Genomic DNA, 16,403 nt, shown 5'->3' with positions numbered 1-16,403 from the left:
CATGACAGCTTCCACAGCTCACAAACAGCCTGGGCTGACCACTTTTGCCTTCTCTCTGTCTGCGACTTCGTTATAGCAGATGGCAATGGATGGAGGCATCTGCCCTATACCTCCATCCATTGCCGTCATTTCCCCCCGCTGCTGTCACTTTGCTTCTACAGTCAGGACAGAATATCACTCAGATGTGACTGCCCGTCTGCTTCCCCTCTCTGTGACATCTGCAGGCAGCTTCCCTGCTCCAAGGCTTTCTGCTAACGTGCACATAACCAAGTTTCTCACCTTTGCTATACTATATCAAAGAGCACCATGTCCCTCAAATATCAAAGGAGACACCAAAAAGTGAAACCCAGTTTCTGCTGTGCACATCTCAGCCTCTCCGCTGAAGAAAAGCGGATCTCATCTCTGACCTCTCATGCCAGCACTCAATCAACCTGCCACCACCAGCCGCCATTATTCAAGATGACAGCACAGCTGAAAAGAAATAACTGTCTCTGTCAACAAGATGGGGGTGACATTTTATGAGACTTTCCTCCTTGGACACAAGGTTATGGTCATCATCAACAACCATGGCTGAACCTTCAAAAGTTCCCACTGTTACTTGTGCTTGGACAAAGGGGTAGAAACTTCAGTGCTCATTCGAATAGATCTACCTAGAGCAATAACTTGCTTGTTTTGTGGGATTCTTTCCACTCAGACCTGATTACTAAGGAACTGCTATCCACTGCAAAGGAGAGGAGAGCTGGTCTTGTGGTAGCCAGCATGACTTGTCCCCTTAGCTAAGCAAGGTCCACCCTGGTTGCATATGAATGGGAGACTAGAAGTGTGAGCACTGTAAGATATTCCCCTTAGAGGATGGAGCTGCTCTGGGAAGAGCAGAAGGTTTCAAGTTCCCTCCCTGACAGCATCTCCAAGATAGGGCTGAGAGAGATTCCTGCCTGCAACCTTGGAGAAGCCGCTGCCAGCCTGTGAAGACAATGCTGAGTTAGATTGGACCAATGGTTTGACTCAGTATATGGCAGCTTCCTATGTTCCTGTGTTCCAAAATATTCTGGGGGATATTTTAGGATGAAGCTCAATTCATGTGCCATGCTCCTAGGCCACACCATCAACCTGTGCAAAGAGAGTACTACTAGCAGAACTATAATTGTGAGCACACGTGTTCCATGAACACGGGCCGCTGGTCACCAGGGGGCACTTTTTTGCTGCCTATTCCCCCACCTCCCCAACCGGGCCCCAGAGACCTGTTCTCCTGCCATCTCCCCTCCCGTTGCCATGTTCATTTTATACCACACAGAGGCTGGACCTAGCAAAGCTGAGGAAGCCACCTTGGCTCCTGGGGTGTTAAGACTACGAGTCACCCAGAAGCAGTGGAGGCAGAGGCCTGGCAGGGGGAGAGGCATTAGGTGGGCTGCCATGGAAGTGGCTGGTGAGGAGGTAGCCATGGGGACCAGGAAGTGGGGGAGAAAGGCAGCAGGTTTGCTGGTGGTGTGGCTGTGGCAGGAGCCACCGAATTCTGAACCCAGGATGCCACCAACATTGTCATGGCACTGGAGAGTACAGTTTGGGCCTTGTAGGCAAAGACTGGTAAGAGTGTGCAAGTTGACTTTTGGAAGCTTGTCCACCATTATTGGCCTTCTGTAATGATCCAGAGGGGGGATAGAAAATCCCTCCTCTAGCTGTGAGGAGTCCCGGGTAAGCTGGCACCAGTCACTTTTTAATATGAGCAAATTCACCCTTCCAAGGGGGTATCCTGGGAGAGTAAAGAAGAAAGAAAGGCTTGAGCAGTCTTAGGCCTTCAGGAGCATGTGACTAAGGCAGGACCCAATAAGGAGTGGCACATAACAACAACAACAACAACAACTGATTAATAATTGGATGATAAGGAAAACTATAGAGGCATCACAGTCACTGCTCAAGTAAAACCCTTCCCCAGGAACTACAAGAACCATGCAGTCAGATCCAAGCACTTAAACAAGAATACATTCCCTGACAAGTCTAGCTAAACTGGTCCCTATCTTTCCTAATTACTTCCACGTAAGGAACTCCCACTTGATCCCCAGCCCAAGGCTGTTAGTTTCCCCTTTCCCTACAGAAGCTGCTGATTAGACCTCACTCCAAGGGCTCCAAGGAAGAACTGGACTCTTACCCGCCCCTACTAACCTTCCCCATCTCCTCTATCGGCTGTTGTCCAGTGAACCCTGCCCCTCACTCTGGATTGGGCCACATGGATTTGATTCTCCCGGGCTTTCTTCCCTATTTGGAGAGGCCCACCTTCCAAGCATTTCCTCTGATTGAGACCTAGTCCTCCCTCAAGCCTGACTATCACTACGCCTTCTCATGAGGAATCTCACATAAATTACTGAGGAAATCCGGGAGGGAGAGTAGGAGGGAGAGAGCAGGGGTCTTTTTCAGAATGAAGGAGAGCAGCAAACAGGAGGCTCAGACTACCCCTCAGCAGAATGAGAAAACAACAGAGCTAGTAACACAAGCCGATTGATTGACAAATTGGTGATTAGACTTCCCAATAGAATTTGAACACCTTTGTTCTCGGGAAGCAACTTGACATCTAAGCAGTGAGAGTCTCACTGTAAAAAAGATTTCTGCTATAATTCATTGAGGCGATTCTCGCGAGCAGCAGAAACCAGGCTAAGGGAGTCCAGCCCAGTTTCTGCTGCTCGTGTGCTAAGCCCGCTCTCCCCACAGAACCCCATCAGGCGCTTCACATGTGTTGTGTGAAGTGCCTCAGTTAGTATATGCTGTTCCCTAACCTGGTTGTGTAGCTAGGCAAACAGTGGCCTAGACATCTCTGCCTACTCAGGGCTGTACAGCTCCTCAGCCGTCCTGCAGATATGGGACTACAACATCCATCATCCCTGCCTTTTGGCCACTGTGGTTGAGGATGATGGTTGATGTAGTCCAACAACACTGGAGGGTCAAAGTTATGCAGCCTTGGCCTAGCCTATGGCATGCCTGTCTTAAAAGTGAGCAGGTCTGCTCTGTAGAGGAGAAGTGGAGGGAGGAAATATGGTCTTGGGGTAGCAAGCATGAATTGTCACCTCTGCTAAGCAGGGTATACACTGGCTTGCATTTGAATGGGAGACTCCATGTGTGAGCACTGTAAGATATTCCCCTTAGGGACTAGAGCTGCACCTGCATTCTTGCATGCAGAAGGTTCCCAGTTCCCTTCCTGACAGAATCTCCAAGACAGGGCTGAGAGAGACTCCTGCCTGTCACCCTGGAGAAGCTGCTGCCAGTCTGGGTAGACAATCCTGAGCTAGATGGGCCAGTGGTCTGACCCAGCATATGGCAGCTTCCTATGTTCCTGTGGCCTGGACAGTTGCCACTAGGATGGCTCCCCTTCCATCAACCCAACATCCTATACCGACAACCCTGAATCCCAAACTGGAGTGAACCCTGAATCCCAAACTGGAGCAAAGACTGGTTCTTGCCATCATGATTCTCTTTATTTAGCAGGGGGAGAGTAACTGGCCCTATCCACCCCCAGCACAGTACTTCCATTGACTGTTGCTGGTGTGTGTCTTATGTTTCTTTTTAGAATGTGAGCCCTTTGCGGACAGGGAGCCATCTTATTTGTTATTTCTCTTTGTAAACCGCCCTGAGCCATTTTTGGAAGGGCGGTATAGAAATCAAATTATTATTATTATTATTATTATTATTATTATTATTATTATTATTATCATCATCATCATCATCATCATCATCATCATCATCATCTCCTGCTCCCAGTCCTCCCCCAGACATCCAGAGGGTCTGATTTGCTGCATACCCTGAAGATTACCTTTACAATCCAATTGGGGCTAAAATCAGGGGCAGACGCTCCGGTGCCGGCTGCCCATACATCACCATTCCATTCCAATTGGGTGTCATTTCGCCAGAGCAGGACACCTGAGCCTTTGCGGTAATTCTTGTTTCTCGGCTGGCTTCTCGGTTAACACAGGCAGGATTTATAACCTGCGCCTTGTCCTCAGGCGGCTGTAAAAAGGAAACAGGGAAACGGCAGCTGCCGCACCCCCGAACTCACGCCATTACCCCAGAGACGGCGGCATCGAGCATCTGTTCTGAAGATGGACAGTTTTAATACCTTCCCAGAGCCTGAAAGCATTTGCCCATCGGAGATAGCACCGGTCAAGCTGCGTGCTGGTGAGGCAACCTGCTTTCCCTCCTATTCTTATTATCTTCTTGACAACTTCCAGACTGTTTTTAATTTGCTTAAGGTCCAGCAAGTGTGAGAGATCGGGACGAGGTTAAGGGAGGGTCAATGCCTCTTAGGCTCACAGCCTTGTCTTGGCATATATCTCAGAGGTTTCACAGGGAGAGCTTACAGGATGTGTGTGTTGGGGGGGGGTTCCTGACTTCCCCTGCTGTGATTCATGCTAACTTGGCTAACTTAGCTGATGGATTCACTCCTGCTCACTTGGCAAAGAGTCACCTTTTAACGTGGTGATTCTCTATATTTAGCAGGGGGAGAGTAACTGGCCTGATCCACCCACAACACAGTGTGAGGCAGGCCCTACAAAGGCCTTTAGATCCAGACTCCAAAATTACCTAAATGCACCTCTGGGTTTGCTGATTGATTAACAGGGCCGGCCCACCCACTGGGCAGATCTCAGCAGTTGCTTAGGGCACCGATTTTGGGTGGGGGCATAAATGATTGCTGAAACAAGTTTGGCAGAGGTGACCCTCCCTTCCTTCCTTCCTTCCTTCCTTCCTTCGCAAAATGTCACACATACCCCACCCCCAATAAATTCAGCCCCTATTTACTTTGCCTATCCAGCATTGGCTTCAGAAACAGCTGGGTGAGTAAACTGAGCATAGCACATTCTTCTTAAAGAAAGGGGGATTAAACATTCTTTTTAACGAGATGTTTAATTCCACAATGGATCAGTTGTACTTTCACAGAAGACCGTCAACTCAAACACACTCGTCAATGTTTACTAACTGGATAGGCAGTCCTGGAAGGAAGCAGGAGATGGAGAAACTGTGCCCTCACAGTCAATTTTGAGACAACAAAGAAAGAAGCATCTTAGCAAAAAGCAAACACGGCACAAATTCCTCCACTCAGAGATGTAACTGCTAAAGACCCAAGGGATGAGCTGAAGCCCCATGCCTGCGAGGCACACACTAAGAGGTTTAAAAGACATCCCTCAGATCTCCCAAAAGGCAAAATAGGGACAGTGTTTTACCAGAAACAGGCAGCAGAAAAATGGGACAGCCCTTGGTACATGGAGCAGTTGGCGCTCCAGTCACTAGGGGTGTGGACGGAACCATTTTGGTGGTTCAGTTTGTATTCTAAACAAATTCGGACTGAACCGCCAGTCCACAAACTGTTCATGAGCATGCGCAGAGGGCACGCAAATGTTCTCCATGCAACCACAGAGGCCAGAACTGTGCTGCTGCCATGTGGTCTGTGCTACCGCAGTGAGCACAGGGACTTTGAAAGAGCCAGAGCCAGCAGTAAGGTGCCCTCTCACTGCCCCCCGTAGCCACCCTTAAAAACTTTTTAAAGGCCGGATTCCCCTTTGCTTTTAAAAGGGAATCCTCACCAGATTCCCCTTTACAAGCATCACCCTCCAACCCATTAAGCCTGGTCAAACTGGTACACAATGGGGCAGGCCCAATTTGGTTCAAACTTGGACCGGCCACCTTTTTTTGAAGCTGGTTTGGTTCAAGTTCGAACCGGTCGAACCGGGCCGGTTTGAATCGAACCCGGTTTGATTTGAACCAGTTCTGCACCGCTCTACCAATTACCCAACCCTGCAATTCCCAAACTTGCCTTTATTCAGCACCACCACTCTCAGTCTATCACTTCTACTTGGCGCACAGTGCACTGTTATAAAGAACTCGAAATCAGCAAACACCGGGTTGATTGCTGCTTGCAGTAATGGCTGGTAATTTCGATATGGGAGCAACAACCATGGACTCCATTGTTGGCAGCATTCTGTTTGGGAAGGACTCCAACTTGTAAACACACAAAGCAGGGCAGGTTTGATTACTATTTTTCCCCACGCAAAGCAATTTACTCCCAAAGAACCCAGAGATTAAGTTCCCTCCCCTGCCTGTCAGCCTAAGGAGACAGGCTTCCTCAAGGACCAAAGCAATAATACACCAAGCACGCCTGGCACAAAACCAAGTGCATAGAATTTTGGGGACACATTCCCTACGCCTGCCTCGCTGGCTTGGAATAAAGCTATCCAGCAGATCCTCTGCCAGAAATCCACAAAAGGGAGACATCTCAGCCATTAAGAGGGGAAGACTGTGGGGCTGACCCAAAACTACCCCCACAGGTGGCCACGTTCTGGTCCTTGTAGGGATTTTTGGGAGACATGAAAGCCTGGTGTGGCAGATACATCCAGAAGCAAGGCAGACCCTAGGGTTTTTGGAGACCTGGCAAAGTTTGACTTTGCCCTCCGTCCTGACCACCAAGATATACGGAACCCCAGCTTTAACTTGAGCTGTGCAGGCTGCTCATTTGCCGGGTTGAATGATCAGTGAATAAATAGCCTGTGCTAGTTTGAGGATCCAGTGGGAGAGAGTTCCCAGGTCTATCATGGGACCAGAAGGCAACACTTCAGAGTTGAGAAGGTGCTTCTCTTAATTTGGAAATTCAATCCAAGGCCATTTCAATTTAGAAATGGATGCTGAGGCAGGCAATTCATCTTTAAGCTTAGGAGACTAGCTGTTTCTTGGGAGCTGAGGTGCAAATGAGCAAAGAAGACTGTGGATTTGGGATGCAGAATATGCAGGCCCTCTGCGGGGCAAGGTGCATGATTGCATCTTACATTCTTACACCACTGTGCAGTATTTTGTGGATGCAATACAGGAGGGAGAGAAAGTATAATCGGCATTGCTCTAATCTGGCACTGTTTATGTGCCCTCCAAGAACTGGCGCTCTAGACGACTGCCTAGGTCTGCCTAGTGGAAAGGCTGGACCTATCTGTAGGGGAGGAGTCTAGAGTGGAAAGAGCTCCTGGCAACAGTTGCTATGGGGACTAGAACGTTGGGAGGAGGGCCAATGGAGAAAGGGTGGCTGGGGAGAAGAGAAAGGAAGGATGAAATATAAAGTGACTGAAGGAAAAGACATAGAGGTGAGTCTCACGATCAGTGAGACTTGCCGTAAGCGGGTTTGCAGGGAGAGTGGGCCACAGACAATCACCAGACAGCCCTGGGCGGCCAGATTGGCTGCCCACACAACTGCCAAGTCCATCACGGAGCCAGCAGGGGCTGCAGTGATCGGGGGCTATGCAGTCCCTGGAAGTTCCAGGATGCCCCACACGAGTGCACGAGGCATCCTGGAGACACTCCTGAGCCCAGGTGGCTGCTTGCAGCCTCCCGGTCGGGGGTCTCCTCATGTGTTGCTGCAGCACGGAGCAATACACCATCAAAACTCCCTTAGCCCGCTTTTTGCCGATCGCAAGAATCGCTTTAACCAGCTCATTTCCCCAGAGGTCCATGCTGTCGGAACATCTGGGCACATGAGCAGCACCTTGTTCCACACAAGACCAAAGATCGTCTGGGGCGGGGGGGGGGCAGATAAGCTCCCCTTGCCCCCCCACCACCACCAGTGTTCCCTCTAACAGGGACTCCCAGATGTTGTTGACTACAATCAAAATCCAGTGCAGCTGGGGATTCTGGGAGTTTTAGTCAACAACATCTGGGAATCCCTGTTAGAAGGAAGACTGCCCCCCCCATGCCCTCCCTGGCAGGCTGCATTGGTGGTGTGAACCGCCTTATAGAGGTACTGAGCTTTAACAAGGGGAGGGAGATGCACAGTGCTGGTGTTAGGGAGGAGCAGGGTGGCTGACCGCAGAAAAGGAGCTGATATACTGTAGGAGGAGAGCTGGTCTTGTGGAAGCAAGTTGAAATTGTCCCCTTTGCTAAGCAGGGCCTACCCTGGTTTGCATTTGAATGGGGGAGAACATGTGAGCACTGTAACGTACTCCCCAATGGGTTGGGGATGCTCCAGGGAGAGCATCTGCCTGCTTGCATACCGAAGATTCCAAGTTCCCTCCCTGGCAGCATCTCCAAGGTAGAGCTGAGAGAGATTCCTGCCTGCAACCTGGGAGAAGCTGCTGCCAGTCTGTGTAGACAGTACTGAGCTAGATGGACCAAGGGTCTGACTCAGTAGAAGGCAGCTTCCTATGTTCCTAACCTGGCTTTTGTGGGGCAGAAAGGCTGTGAGGAGCAGGGGACCCGGCATCTAGCAACACGGACTAACATTGTAGGATCTTCAGCTCGTTGGGCCACCCAGGCAGAGGCATAACTGTAACTGGAGAGATGTGTTCAAACAGCACAAGACACCCAGGGACCCTTAAAAGGGGGGCCATCGAGGGCCCTTAACTTGCCTCCCTCCGGATTACCTGATTTCCCCACCCTGCTCCTTCCAACCCTTTCTTGGTATATGCACGTAGACTCCAACAGCGCTCTCTCTTTGTTCAGCTCGGCTTCACCTGCTATGTTTCTTGCAGAAAACCATGCCAAAGCAAGCAGGGTCTCCGGGGAGCACTTCCCTGCCATTCACTCCAAGGTTCCCTTTATTCGGTTTCATCCCGTCACTCCGGGCAAATTATTTCTTTAAGGTTCTGTTAGTGACTGATGGGCTTTCGATGGACTCTCTCCCTGACTGCGTGATGTGTGTTATGGGGCAGAAATGTGGCGTGCTGCACGGCTGGAAATCCTTTCATTCCTGACTGATTGGTAATTGTTTTACCTCTTAAGCAGTGCGTGCAGTTGGCTTTCAGAGACATACTTCAAGTCTCTCCCCTCCTCGTTGACATAGAATGACACCCTGTATAAAATGGAAACATCGGATTTAACAGCCCTTAAATATCCCCTTAATAAGGAAGGGGAACCAATAGCAGGAATAGGAAAGAAGGGAACGTATTTGGAGCTAGGTATATATTTTTGCAAAATAATTCAGTTTCTTATTGGGCAATCGCCTGGCACCATTATTCGCCATATGAATAAACTAGAAAGGAAATGTGTAAAACAGGATGCACTCCTATATAAAAGATATATTGATGACATAGTCATCATAACTAGGTCTAGAGAACAAGCCGATGAGATATTTGAGAGGATGAATGCAGAAGGAAGTATAAGGTTAACTAGAGAGAGTTCCAATGCTCTGGGTTGGTTACAGGATTTGGACGTGGAAATTCATCTTGGGGGAAGTAGTCCCAAGACAGAGTGGTACATGAAATCCGCGAAGAAAGATTTGATTATGAATAATACAGCAGCACATCCACAGATTATTAAAACTCACACTATGGAGAATATAGTTAAAAGAGCAGCAACAGTCTCACCAGAAGGATACAAAGAACACTCAAAAGAAAGAGCTATAGCCCTGGGACAAAGTAACGACTAGAGGTTTCCTTTAAGAAGAATGGCAGGGATTTAATTTGTACCCGGCTTACCGGTTTTGAACATTCCTTTTGTAGCTGACAATTTTGTTAGATTATGAGGCGCTTCAAACGGCCCATGTGGAGCGCCAGACGGGGTTTGACGGGGCTTCGCTTGCTCTCCCTGCAGACGATCAAACCTTGAGCCCTGGGCGGACAGATTGGCCTTCCACACGATTACTGGCTCAGTCACAGAGCCGGTAGGGACTGCGGAGATTGAGGGCCACCTGGCCCCCAGAAGTCCTATGATGTCCTGCACGAGCATGTGGGGCAGTCTGGAGAGATCCCCCGAGGCCAGGAGGCTGGCTGCAGCCTCCCAGTCGGGGGTCTATTTGTGTGTCACCGTGCGCCGCCGTGGCACACGAGGGGAAAAACCAAGGTTAATGGAGCACTCACTCTGTTAACCTCGTTTAAGGGGAGGGGGAATTAGGATGGCTAGCCGCCTTGGAACCACCGGGCTTGCGGGTGAGCCCGGTGAGCCCCACGATCACTAGAAAGCAGACTAGCCTCCCTTAGCCCACTTTCTAGTGATTGTGGGAATAGCTTCACTGTCAGGGAACATTACATGAGTATGACATTCAAGCCAACATGGTGGTTCAGTCAGCTAAGACGCTGAAATGACCACTGGTGAGAACGAGGTTATCTGACAGGAGATGTGACAAGATGGATTGCCCAGTATGTGAACTCGAGGAGGGGAGTTGTGGATTAAAAGGAGTAGTGTATAGAATAACTTATAAAGAGTGTGTGGAGTTCTATATTGGAGAAACAGGAAGAAAGTTAATAATGAGATTTAAACAATACTCGGCCAATAAAAAGTGTGTGAAGAGAGAAAGGCCATGGGGAGTAAAGGTAAAGTGCGCTGTCGAGAAGCCACACTAAAAAATGGGAGACATGAGGGGGGACATCCTCTGCCTTCACCCCAATCCACACAGCTATAGTGGGGCAAATTTATAATGACTAAGAGGATGTCTACCTGCATCTCTCCAAATGGTCAAGCAGAGCTACCTGCATATCCCAAATGGTCTCTAAATAATCAGCGTCATAAATTTCCAGTGCATTCTCACCAGATTTAGGTGAAACCCATCTCCACATTCAGGGACATGGAGAGCAGGTAACCCTCAGTTGTGCTATTGGGACCAGCTCAAGGCTGAAACCATCCCATTCGAACAATCCCTTTTTGTCATCTGAAAGGCTCCAAGCTGCCTGTTTTCAACTGTTCTGGCTCCTACGTTCCTGAAATACCGGTTGTTTTCATGTAATGTTCCTTTTTTATGAGACAAGAACACCCTGGAGAAAACTCTGTCCTGTCCCTATGGGACCCGTTCAGATCTCTATAAACAATTGGAGCTCTTTCTCTTGCTTTCTTGCTCCCTTTCCACTGATGCTGCAGACCCCGCCCCCTCCCCACTTTTTGGAGATTCCTACTAAAAGCCAGCCAGTGACATGGGGCCATCAGGGGAGGGAACCTAGTAAGAACCTAGGAAGCCCAATTATAACAGAGCCAGCATGAGCACTAAAGGTTGAGCCCATTAAAGGCTCACTTGGGACAGATGTTTAAGATCCAAAAGCAAGTACGCTTTATTGGGGAAGTTACTTTCTTGGATAGAAAGCCCGTATGCCTGAGGTTTCTGTCTTCAAAGGAGTGGGGGGGGAGGGGGGGAGAAAGAATGAGAATGGTTAATGGAGACTGCAGCAGAGCAGAGAACATGAAGCAGTCATGGAATAAGAAAGGCAGAGTGATATGCCCTGAGAATATCAGTTTACCAATCAGAGAAAGCCAGATCAGACAGAAAAACGTTTTTTCTATTAAGAATGAATCTGCCTACATTCCTTTCACTATTGTTGTTGTTTATTTATTGTTAAATTTATAGACCGCCTTTCATTAAAACAATCCCAAGGCGGTTTACAGCAAAAAATTTTTTTAAAGATTGTAAAAAAGACACAATTAAAATATTAAGCTAAAAATATTTTTAAAATCTGATTAAATCTGATCTAATCTGGTCTAGGTGTTGTTGTTGTTATTTTATTGAATATTTATCTACCGACTTCAACCAAAGTCCCCAAAGCAGTTTACATAGAAAAATAAATGAAACGGAGACAGAGATGGCTCCCTCTCCCCAAAGGGCTCACAATCTAAAAAGAAACATAAGGCAGATACCAGCAACAGCCACTGGAGGGATGCTGTGCTGGGGTTGGTTAGGGCTATCCTTACAACGGGACGAAATTTGATTCAAATTGGTTAGGCGCAGTGTTCCCTCTAACAGGGATCCCCAGATGTTGTTGACAACAACTCCCATAATCTCCATGCAAAAGCCATCGCAGCTGGGGATTCTGGGAGTTGTAGTCAACAACATTGGGAATCCCTATTAGAGGGAACACTAGTTAGGTGAACACAAGTTAGACCTCTTGCACCTCAAATGTTCACATATCCACCATCTTAGATTGGGGTGGATGACACCATTACAAACTACGCCATTGAGGTGTCCCCTATGTGTGCTACACCTGTAGCAAATTTATTCTAATTGGCTATGCGGTTCAAAAGTCAGCCAACTTGCAGCTCAAACTTTTATGCATCCACCATCTTGAACAGGGTGGAGGACATCAAACTATGCCATTGAGTTGTCCCTATGTGTCGCTCTCTACAACTGTACCTGATTTGGTTCATATTGGTCTAGGTGTTGTGAAGTTGATGAGGCGGATGGAGACACGGACACACACATGGAATGCCATGTGATCTCATAAGCATACTGGAAAGCAGGCTAACAAGAGGGAAATAAAGGGCAAGATCCTTCCTGGCTGACACTATGCCTAATGCCCCTAGTGACCAGGCTTTCCTGCCCTGGGGCTTTGGAATAATATGCTCCTTGTCAAAAAATAAGAGCATCCCCATCTCTCATGTGGGCATGTGCTGGCCGAAGAGGACATCCATGATTGTCTGGGGAGAAAGTAGGTCCGTCTTTGCCTTCCGACCCTCCACCCTCCCCTCAATGATTCTGGTCGTGTTTTTCAAAGATGCTTGTGAATTATGTGTTTGGCAGGATGCTTTTAAGACCAAAGTTTGCTCTTCCTCCTCAAACAGAGGGATTAGTGAAAGAGGTTAATTATAAATTTGGGTTAAGTAACAATCATTCAAAGGAGCAAACAGATTTGTGGGTGACAAATTTCTGATTAAGAGATGGCTGGAATGCTGACATGTTTCTCTACGTTACTGTTTTTGTAGAGTCATGAGAAAATTAAGGATAAAAAAGAGGCGATCCAGATCCAAATCCAAGTTGCCTTCAGGCTTCCTCGCGGATTCTTTTCTTACTTTACATTTCGTCAAGCTCCCTGAAATGACTTTTCATGAAATGTCCTGTTGCTAATCCACCAAGACATCCATATGTTACGAGGGTACTCCAGAACTACAACTCCCATTATCCTCATTCCCAATTATTGTATAATTAGCAAAATATACATATAGCAGTGCCTGGAGTATTACCAGTTGTGATTTATTCTCTCTCTCTCTCTCTCTCTCTCTCTCTCTCTCTCTCTCTCTCTCTCTCTCTCTTTCTTTCTCTCTCTCTTTTCCCCTCCTGCCTTTTCCATCACACTTGGGTTCCTGATGCCACCCAGCTAATCTCAGTCACCCAGATGGTGGATTTTGCTGCCATGGGGCCGATAGCTTTCAATTGCAAATGGCTTCCTTTCACTCGTGTGTAAACAAGCTCTTCTCTTATCTGGCAACTCCTTTCTCCAGAAGCACAGGTCATTTTGCTCTGATGGGCTGATGAGGTGAACAAACTCTCTGGGATCCCTGCTAACTGGGCAAAGAAGCACCTTTTTAATGTGGTGATTATCTTTATTTAGGGAGAGTACGGCCCTCTCCACCCCAGCACAGTACCTCCAGTGACTGTGGTTGGTGTCTATCTTATGTTTCTTTCTTTTTAGATTCTGAGCTTTTTGGGGACAGGGATCCATCTTATTTATTTATTTATTTATTTATTTATTTATTTTTCCGCTGTGTAATCCGCTTGGGAAACTTTTGTTGAAATTCCAATCCCCCACAATGAGCACCTTTGTTTTGCTTGAATTCGGCTTCAACTTGTCCCTCATCCAACCCATTACTGCCTGTAGGCAGGCATTTAGGGAATTAATGCCATTTCCAGAGGAGGAGGAGGCGGAGGTGGAGGCGGAGGAGGAGGAGGAGGAGGAGGAGGAGGAGGAGGAATAGGAATAGATTTGGGTGTCATCAGCATAACACTCTGCACCAAATCTCCTTTTGTCTTCATCCAGTGGTTTCATGTAGTTGTTAAAAAGCATTGGTGACATAATGGAGCCCTGAGGGACTCCATATAATAGAAATTGAGCCTGGGGACTTTCTGCATACAAAGCAGATGCTCTACCACTGAGCTAGAGCCTTGTACCTGAATAAAAAGCTGCTTTCTAAGTCAGGCCCTTGGTCCATCTAGCTCAGTACTGTCTACACTGATGGCAGCGTCTTCTCCAAGGTTTCAGGCAGGAGTGTTTCCCAGCCCCACCTGTAGATGCTGAGAGGGCATGACCCTTGGACCTTCTGCATATACATCAGATGCTCTTCCACTGAGTCCTTGGGATTGCAGCAAAAATGAATGTTGTAGCCCTGTCAAAGGTTGTTCTGAATGATGTTGGACCAAATAATACACTCCCCAGTCTGGATTTGAGCCTAGGCATCCAGTTTGACCCTGACCTCAAGTAATGCTCAGGTCTGTGTGAATCCGCCCAACAAATGGGAAACTTTGTTTTATTCTTTCTTCAGTGCACCAAAAAAGTCCCTAAACTAATACTTTGCTAATATGGCTGATTGATCGAAATTAATGCATTAATATGTTAAAAGGCAGGCGATTAATCAACTCATTTTTAATTAGATGACAGCTCCAATAATTAGGGGGATTTCACGAAGTCGAGTGCCTTTATAATTAATTTGTGCACATACTATCCTTTTGCTGCACAATCATACATAAATGTAAACTATCATGTATCATGTGAGGGTGAAACTTTTAATTATGACTGACCAAAGCATTTTGCATTATTTAAAAAGGGCTCATTAATTTCCACAAGCCTCCGGTGCGGCTCCGTTTCTCCTTGCAAGCTGCTTTTGCCTGTGGTGAATATCAAAGAGTGACTCCTCAGCACGTCCGGAAGCCTGAAGGTTTCAGGTGCTCCTTTCTCAGGAAGACTTTTCTGCTTCCACAAGCAGCAGCCACCGCCAAGTGGGATTTTTGCAAAGAGTGCCAGTCCTGGGCCTCGGGAAATGTCGCATGGGTAGCGTGAGCCCAGTCCCCTTTGGAAAAGGCAAAGAGGGGTGGAAAGAGGTCCATGTGGAGCCCCCAGTTTGCAAATTCAGAAGGGTCTATGACAGCCCCTATAGACACACCCACCCAACAGTCACACCCTGCCATGGCCACACACTCATAGGAACACAAGAAGCTGCCATTAGGGGTGTGCACGGAACCGGCTGGTCCGGTTTGGTTCAAGTCAGAACAGGACCGGAACAGGACCGGAACAGGCCAGTTCAGTCTGGCACCCCCTGGAACCCACCCACCCCACCAGTTCAGTTCAGTCTAGGGGGGTTTGTGGACAATTTTTTTTTTAAAAAAAATTTACTTACCCCCTTCAGGGGAGTTGGAGGCGGCAGGGTGTGTCCATCTGTGGAGGTTTCTCCTCCCACCACTGGCCTCCCTTTATGCCTTCACTGGCTGTTCGGCCAGCTCTTTGGCCCCCCTCCAGTACAGCAGCCATTTGGGAGGCTGCCATGCCTGCGTAATTGACCTCTGTGTGACCCAGGCATTCCTCAGATGAAGACCAGGCATTCCTCAGATGAAGAGGGAGCAGGCTGGAAGTCTGGTCGACTCAGCAGAGCCAGAGCTGACAGGCCTGCAGGCCCCTCTGCCTCCTTCCCTCCCTCCTCCTGATGAAGCCTCCAAGGCCGCTGAAGTCGAGGTGCCTTCCCCAGATCCCCAATAGCGACGTTTGGCCAGGGTACAGGCTCAGAGGGAGGCATGCCGTAGGTCGGAGAAGCTGACCAGAAGGAACAGGTGTTCCAACTCTGACCCGGCTGCACCTCCCTGACAGCTGCAGTGTGGGGCAGGGCCCTCAGCACACTGCCTCTTTAGAGAAGCCCGAAAACTGGTGCTGTGCTGAAACCAACATTCGTGGTGACCAGCCTTACTGTGAGCAACCTTGACCTAGAAATCTGGACCTCTTTGTTGTCGTCTGACCATGATTCGTGTTTACCCCACCCTGTCCCTGTGGAATTCCCAGTGCTTGACTTCTGGCAACGTTTTGACTCCTCTCTGTCTTAGTTCCTGCCTGTCGGCTCTCCCGTCCCCTCTGAAAAGAGTGGGGGGGGGGTTTTCACAGCTGCTGGGCAGTCGGCCAAGGCAGGTCATTACACAGACAGGCAGCGGCTACTCCGAGGTTGCAGGCAGGCAAGAGTCTCTCTCAGCCCTAACTTGGAGATGCTGCCAGGGAGGGAACTTGTAATCTCAATGCTCTCCCCAGAGCAGCTCCATCCCCTAAGGGGAATATCTGACAGTGCTCACTCATGTAGTCCTCCATTCATATGCAGCCAAGCTGGACCTAGCAAAGGGGGCAATTCATGCTTGCTACCACCAGACCAGCTCTCCTTAGTGGATGTCACTCCACTTAGACGCAATAATTTGTGGTTTCTGTTACAAGAAATCAAGGATAAGAACAGCCATGCTGGATCAGGCCCAAGGCCTATCTAGTCCAGCATCGTGTTTCCCACAGGGTCCTCTGAGAAGTCCAAAGGCAAGAGGAGAGGGCATGCCCCCTCTCCTGCTGTTGCTCCCCTGAAGCTGGTACTGAGAGGCATCTTCCCTCTGAGCCTGGAAGTGGCCTATAGTCATCAGACTAGTACTAGACCTGTCCTCCATGGATTTGTCCAAGCCCATTTTAAAGCCACCCAAGCTAGTGGCCATCGCCACATCCTGTGGCAGAGAATTCTAT

The 16,403-nt window shown here is 48.4% G+C and overlaps 2 long non-coding RNA genes across 3 annotated transcripts in view; one reads left to right on the top strand and one right to left on the bottom strand.

Moving 5' to 3' along the window:
* The window catches only part of LOC128338161 (uncharacterized), an 80,124-nt gene that overhangs the window by 11,577 nt on the left and 52,144 nt on the right, over positions 1–16,403 (bottom strand). The window lies entirely within an intron of this gene.
* LOC128338162 (uncharacterized) lies at positions 7,028–12,881 on the top strand. The gene is made up of 2 exons (XR_008312536.1): positions 7,028–7,106; positions 12,637–12,881. It is a non-coding gene; the product is annotated as an uncharacterized LOC128338162 (long non-coding RNA).

This window comes from Hemicordylus capensis, chromosome 15 (genome assembly GCF_027244095.1).
Source record: "Hemicordylus capensis ecotype Gifberg chromosome 15, rHemCap1.1.pri, whole genome shotgun sequence".
Lineage (NCBI taxonomy): Eukaryota > Metazoa > Chordata > Lepidosauria > Squamata > Cordylidae > Hemicordylus > Hemicordylus capensis.
The sequence above is the reverse complement of the archived record's forward strand: the minus strand, read 5'-3'. Positions and strand labels throughout refer to the sequence as shown.